The sequence below is a fragment of the Pistacia vera genome, unplaced genomic scaffold (assembly GCF_008641045.1).
Source record: "Pistacia vera cultivar Batoury unplaced genomic scaffold, PisVer_v2 Contig334, whole genome shotgun sequence".
In the NCBI taxonomy this organism is placed as follows: Eukaryota; Viridiplantae; Streptophyta; class Magnoliopsida; order Sapindales; family Anacardiaceae; genus Pistacia; species Pistacia vera.
The window spans coordinates 258,141-265,272 of record NW_022196151.1 but is presented as its reverse complement, the minus strand read 5'-3'; the positions used below and the strand labels follow the sequence as shown (position 1 = coordinate 265,272).

At 32.6% G+C, this 7,132-nt stretch overlaps 1 pseudogene; it reads left to right on the top strand.

Moving 5' to 3' along the window:
• Positions 1–1,197: 1,197 nt before the first annotated feature.
• LOC116137815 lies at positions 1,198–6,799 on the top strand (annotated as a pseudogene).
• Positions 6,800–7,132: the final 333 nt, after the last annotated feature.

Below are 7,132 nucleotides of genomic sequence, written 5' to 3'. Positions count from 1 at the left end.
CCATGAAATAAACATGGCAATAAGTGTTGACTTGACTGGAATGCCATTTCCATACTCGAGCCAACATTGTGCATTTACCACATTTACAATTTCAGATACCGCTTTAATTTACCAATCCATTGCCAGGTTGATCTCACCCTCATAGCCTTTGGCATTAGCAATGGGCGTGATCTGGACTCTGGAGTATATTATGGATATCAGCTGCATATCTTTTCCCATTTTGTTTTTTAATTTCATCCAAGGTCCAAGTGTTCAAATGCTTAAGAACACTAACATTATTTGGTGTATTAATCGGAGTTTGCTTGCAGTTTCCAGTGCGACTCTTGCATTGAGTATTTCCCTCGTCAGACATATCTTTTTTGGTATTTTTGGCACGGTTGAGGGGGTATGGGGTAGAAGAATAGTCTGGTCTTCCAACTGCAAGAAGCTTGTTAGAAACTATGTGACTTTGGTAGTAAACAGAGATGGAGATTTGATGTTAGAAGATTTTGAAGGTTTTGATGCTAAAATTTGGTTGTCCAGGTCTTGGGATCTTTTCCCACCCAGAATTCACTGTCGTTCATTCCAATTGCATGGAAATGACATGGACTCTAACCTGTAGTGCAACAACGGAGTCAAAGGGGGCCAATGAGGGTGCCACCGAGGAGAAACACTCCACACCCAAGTCAATAAATCAAATTTATATCAGTCAAAAAACCTACTCTGAACTAGCTGCTTGTGCACGGGACATTCAACTCCCTATGACACTGGAACCGTCCCCATCCCCGTCCCCGCCCAACCCCCCTTTCTTTTTTTATATGTATTTAATTGACAATGATTAATTAGAGAATATTCTTGTGAAAGCAACAATAATTATGTAGAGAGAATGGGCTAAGAGTAAGCTATTGTTTCATTACCCCTTTTACCTTGTGGAAATTTCTTTATATAATGAGTAAATACTTTGCCAAGTATTCCATTGCATTGGTCTGGTTTACCAATACAAAAGGTAAATCCGTTGCTGGCTTGAAGTTAACAGAATCTGGGAAACTTATGCTCCTTAACACAAGCAACTCCACTGTTTGTTCAATCTTTTGATCATTAAACTGATACTTATACTTCGCGGAATGAAGTTATATTCTGATTCTGACCAAAAGCTCACAGCAGGCAATTCCCCAAATAACTGGTTTCAAGGTTTGTACTCACTTTGATCTCTTACAAATGAAGTCTCTCTGCTTATGGAATCAGATCCTTCACTTTTATGCTAAAATTACGAAACCTTGGGGAGAAGGAATAGAGTCACACTGTGCCACTCTTTTGAATGGAGATTTTGCTGTGTTCTCTGGAGGTCCAAACATAATCCAGTGGACGCCAATGGTCTCACTTCCCCCGGCAACTCCAACTCCATTGCGACATGCAACATTGGATTTTGACGGGCACTTGAGAATTTATGATTTGGTAGAATCAATTTGGACAAAGACTGAGATTCTTACAGTGAACAGTTGTGATTATCCTTTGGCTTGTGGAAGCTATGGAATTTGCTCAAATTCGGGCAAGGATAATCACGCAGCCTGCAGTTGTCCCCAACCAGAGCTATTTTAGGCAAACTAATGATACCCTCAGATTTAAAAATAAAAAATAAAAAATAAAAGGCTAATATATAGGTATATAAAAAATTATTATTAATATATATATCAGATCTGTACTCAAATTTAAAAAAAAAAAAAGAAATGAGAACTATTATATATATATTTAGACCCATAAAATACTTACTACTGTATTAATATATATATTCTAAGTCAATATCATATTAAAAATTTAAAACTCTCTCCACTCTTTTTCTATAATTTTATTCAAAAAATTCTTTACTCTCTCATTTTCTCATTTCTTTCTCTTTCTCATGCTATTCGCTATTAAAACTTTTGATGACTGAAATTGTTGAAGCTTTCGCTACTTAAGTTATCACAATTAGCTCTGTTTTTTGTTTTATCAGTTTTAGATATTTGTATTGCTCATTTCAATTTAGTTTATTTTAGGGTTGAACTATGTTTCTTTTTTTTTTTTTTTTTTGGAGGTTTTTTATTCTAATTTGAGAGAAAAAGACGGGGATCTTGTGAATTTATTTTGTGTTTTGTGTTTAAGAATGGACATACTTTCCCATATTAAAACCTTAACTATATTTTAAAGGATGTTATTTTTCACCATTTACTCATTATTTTCCTACATTTCAAACGTCACCGTTCAGTTACTCAAAATTATTATAAAAATCTAAGTTATTATCTATATTTATACTAAGAAAATTCTTTTTTTTTTATTTTTTATTAATTCATATTAAAAGTCAATGTAACGTTCACTTGATTTAAGTTTTAGTTGACTTTAATTTAAGTTATGTCTAATCAAAGTCATGAAAATTTATATTATAATCTTTATAAGCCAAAAATAAAAGAAGGTTTTGCTCAAGTTTACTTAACATATTTATTCAAAATTTTGCTTCTCAGTAGATTTATTCAAATGTGAAAATATTATGTTATTTTATTCTTTTCTTCCATGCTCTTGATATTGTATTATTTTTTTTGCTTAAGGTGTGATATTTTTTAAAATTTTTACTGGTTATTTGGTAAATAACAGCGGAACCGCGGAGGCTCTCAATCAAAATACTGGATCCGCCACTACAGACCGATCTTGGCTGTCCAGAAATTAATAACTTCCTCTGGCAGATTTATATATCAAGAAATGGTAGAGCTGAAAAGTGTCATCCATTTGAAAGGTGTCGCATGTACTAAACATACAGATGTGAAGAGCTGCAAACTAGATTGTCTAGAAAATTGTTCACGCAAAGCTATGATGTTTGATTCATCCAGGAATTGTTATTTGGCATCAGAAATTTTTCCACTCAAAAATGTTCAGTCAGATTTGAGTGCTGACACCGACCCTTTTTTTTTTTCAAGTTCAGGATGAAAGGAAAACAAGGCAGCTTGTGATTATATTGGGATCGAGCTTTCGGGTGTTCTCTGGTCTTGTTCTCATCATTGGCATTATTTACATTGTTTTTTCAGGGAAGAAAAAAGATGGTGATGACTTAGGGTCTGTTTGAGAGTTTTTTTTTCACTGGTTTTAGGGAGTTTTTAATTAGACTGGTTTTGAGGTGTTTAAAAACCATTACTTATCAAATTTTTAATAGACTGGTTTTAACTGGTTTAAAAACCCCCCAAAACCAGTGTAGTGTATTTTTTAAGGATTTATAAAACACCCTAAATCGGGGTGTTTTGACTGGTTTAAACATTTTATCCCAAAAAAACCCCTTTCCACTTATAATCCCTTCGCTGCTTCTCCAAGCCATTACAACAGTAGATGCCTCTAACCCTGCATGAAACATTAGCTTCACAATCTCTATTGCTCTACACCAATGCATTAAAATTAACTTATTAACATCAACCAAAATACAGGTTAAAAGGATCTAGTACTAATTTCAATGTGTCTCTAAATATTAGAAATAACTATCAAAATCTTTCATCCGAACTATTGCAGCTGCATAAAGCCATAAATCAAAAAGGTTTTAAAAGTAATATGGAGGTGTGCGTAACCCAAACCTATAGAGTCATTCATTCTGTCAAGTTAGGGCTTTAAACACCACCTATATCATTTTATGGAGTTGGCTAGGCACCAGAGCAATTGTAAGTAAAATGCGTGGTGAATTTGAGAGTCAACTCCTTCATTCTTATGATGGTAATGGAAATCAACACAGCAAACTTCTATTCTTAAGAGCTTCATCACAAATCTTAATAGAAAGAAACAAAAATATATTCCATCAAACCAAATACAACTGCAAACTGAAACTAATGACCTACAATATCGAAACTTGTTGAAGCAATCATAACTGTCAGAGAGAGCCTCTTGTTTGATTGGAGAGAAAGAAAATAAAAACAAATAATGTAGACATTATCTGTATTTATCAAAGTTAATTCAGCAAAAGAGAGAGTATTTTAACTTTATGGACATATATGTAAATTTATCATTTAAAAAAACTATTAGAACCGTTGGAAAATAAACTCCCAATCACATGTTAGGTGTTTTAAAAACCGCTACTAAAAACCCCTCAAAACCGCTACGATGGTTTACCCTCAAAACCGCTACGATGGTTTACCCTCACAACCGCTACCATAAAACTCCCAAGCAGACCCTTAGAGGAAGATTACTTAGACAAGGTACCAAGAATGCCCAAGAGGTACTCCTATGAAAACTTGATAGCAGCAACTGATAATTTAAGCAAGAAACCTGATCAAGGAGGATTCAGATCCGTATTTGAAGGGACTTGATAAGCTGAATTATTTGAGAGTTTTTAGGGTTGTTTTGATGTTGGTTTAGTTAATCTCTCTTTTGTTTTATTTGTTTTGGTGTTAGTTTTTATTAAGCTTGAGATGTGAATGGTCAACTATTGATTTGAATAATTTTGTGTGTTTTCAGGCTTTGATTGAGTAGATTAAAGCATTAAAATAAAACTGGGACTTGAAGCTTGAAGAAATTGAGACTACCTGACATTTTTTAAGGCTACGATCATGCCTTGGTAGTTCACCATGGCCATGGTGGTGGAACAAAGATAAAACAAGAGACAAGAAAGCACCATGGCCAAGGCTGTGGTGACTTAAATTTGGCCACGATCAAGGCCGTGACGGAACCTATTATCGTGTTTTTGTCAGTTTTTCTTTCCTTTCTCACTTAAGACTCTTTAAGGTATTTAAGTATGATTGTGATTAACTGAAAAGTGACGAATTTGGCATATTTTGGAGAGGAGAAAACACATTCTTTGGGCTTAAAGACTGAAGATCAAATTTAAGAGTTTGATTTTTGTTTATTTTCAAGTCTGAATATGTTTTCTTTCTTCTCTATTTATTTTTTTGTTCTTAGGATGGAGTAAATCTTTTTTGTTAAGGAAGAATGGAACCCTAATTATGTTTTGAACAATTTTTATTCTTGATACCAGATTTACGTTTATGAATTTGTGCAAGAGTTTAAGTTTAATGCTTTAAGAATGTTGGATTGATTGAATTACCCTAATGATGTTTCGAATTGATAAGTTAGGGTTTATTGCTTAATTTATATTCATAATTATTTTATTGGAAGAACATTGCACATCATATTAAAACTAGAAATAATCGAATAGAGATTCTAGGATTAATTTGTGATCCACCTAAATCATAACCGAATAGGGCGAATTAGTTATAAGGGATTGATGAATTTATGCTTCTTAATTTCAGAGTAACTGAATAGGGATCTGTATTAAGTTGAATATTATGTCTGAATAAGGATAATTAGCCTTGGAAGAATCTTACAAATTCATAGTACAAATGGGTATTAAGAGTAGTTGTCAAGCATAATTAAGAAGAAATCTATACTCTAACTTCATTAATATTGCAAAGTTCTTCATATTGTTTATTTGTTTAATTTAGTTATTTTTAATCTATTAGTTTTACACTTTAAAATTTCATTTTCTTAAATAACGTATAAATAGTTTTAGATAATTACGAATATTTAATTTGATCTCTGTGACATGATACTCAACCTCAATCACTTTAATATTTGAGCACGATTACTGCACTTGTTAAGGTTAAGGTTAATTTACTCGTATCACTCTTACCAATGACACTAGGGTTGGAGTGAAGTGTCTAGACGGATTAGGCCGAATCAAAGAATCATTTTTTTTTCTGAGGTTTAGATAATTGGTAACATTCACCGTGTCAACTTGATAAGATTGATTTGATATTCCACCCAGAAGTATTATAGACTTCTTGTTTATGAATTTATGTGCAATGGTTCATTGAACAAATGGATCTTCAATGGGAACCAAGGCTGTGCTCTTGATTTGCAAATCATGAGAATCATCATTCTTGACAAGGGATTGACCTAAATAAGTTTACATGAAACGTTAAATTATAGAATCTTTGAAATTCAAGAATTTTACAGGTTATAAAAACAATAATAAACTTTTAATTAGAAAAGATATACTTGAGTCATGATACTATTTGATGATGATTTTTGTGATTAAGAATACTAGATCCTCTCTCCTTTCCTCTCTTTAATTTTTTAGAACTTTTGTTTTGCTAATGGATGAAGAAAATACATTATTTCTTTAATAGGCAGAGAGAGGGTCAAGTTTCTAAGAAATAAATTTCCTTCAAATATACGTTCTATCAATATGTATAACTATTAAAATAATAATTGGATAATATTTAATTTATTTTTAAACCATAATAATATTATTTATATATTAATATGCCACATATATATAATTTTATCTTACACTATCTCCATAAAGATTGTAGGCAAAAGATATTTCACTTAGATATCAAACCTCAAAACATTCTTTTGGATAAAACTTTCGGGCAAAAGTTTCCGATTTCGGCCTCTCAAAGCTAAATGACAGAGACCAAAGTCAAGTTGTAACTAGAATGAAAGGAACACCAGGTTATTTGGCTCCTGAATGGCTCAACTTTGTCATCACTGAGAAAGTAGATGTGTATAGCTTTAGGGTTGTGGTCTTGGAAATCTTATGTGGAAGAAAGAACTTCGATCGACCTCAACCAGAGGACGATATGCACTTATTAAGGGTATTTAAAAGAAAGGCAGAAGAGCATCAACTTGTAGATATGATTAATAAAAATAGTGAGGTTATGATTTCAAATGAAGCAGAAGTGATGGAAACGATGAAAGTGGCTGCATGGTGTTTGCAAAGCGATTTTTCCAAGAGGCCTTCCATATCTGTGGTGTAAAGGTGTTGGAAGGTTTGGTAGAAGTTGAAGAAGATTTAGAAATCAAACCCAAGTAGGATATGCATTTATTAAAGTGTTTTCAAAAGGCAAAACCAGATCAAAGTTGACAAAAATAATGAGGATATGCTTAATTTCAATTGAAGGTTGCATACATAGTCTTCGCAATGTGATTGGATAAAATGCCTTCCAAAATTGAATATATTACTTTTAGTTTATATTACTTAACTTTGTTGCCGTGACATTATTTAATTATTATTTTATTCGTCATGGTCACTAACATATAGAATAAAATAGAAAACTTAGAAACAAATTTGAGATAAACAGTGTTATTACTACTGTATAGTTTTAAAAGGAGACACAATAAAATTTTCTTGGTGCCTAAATCATTC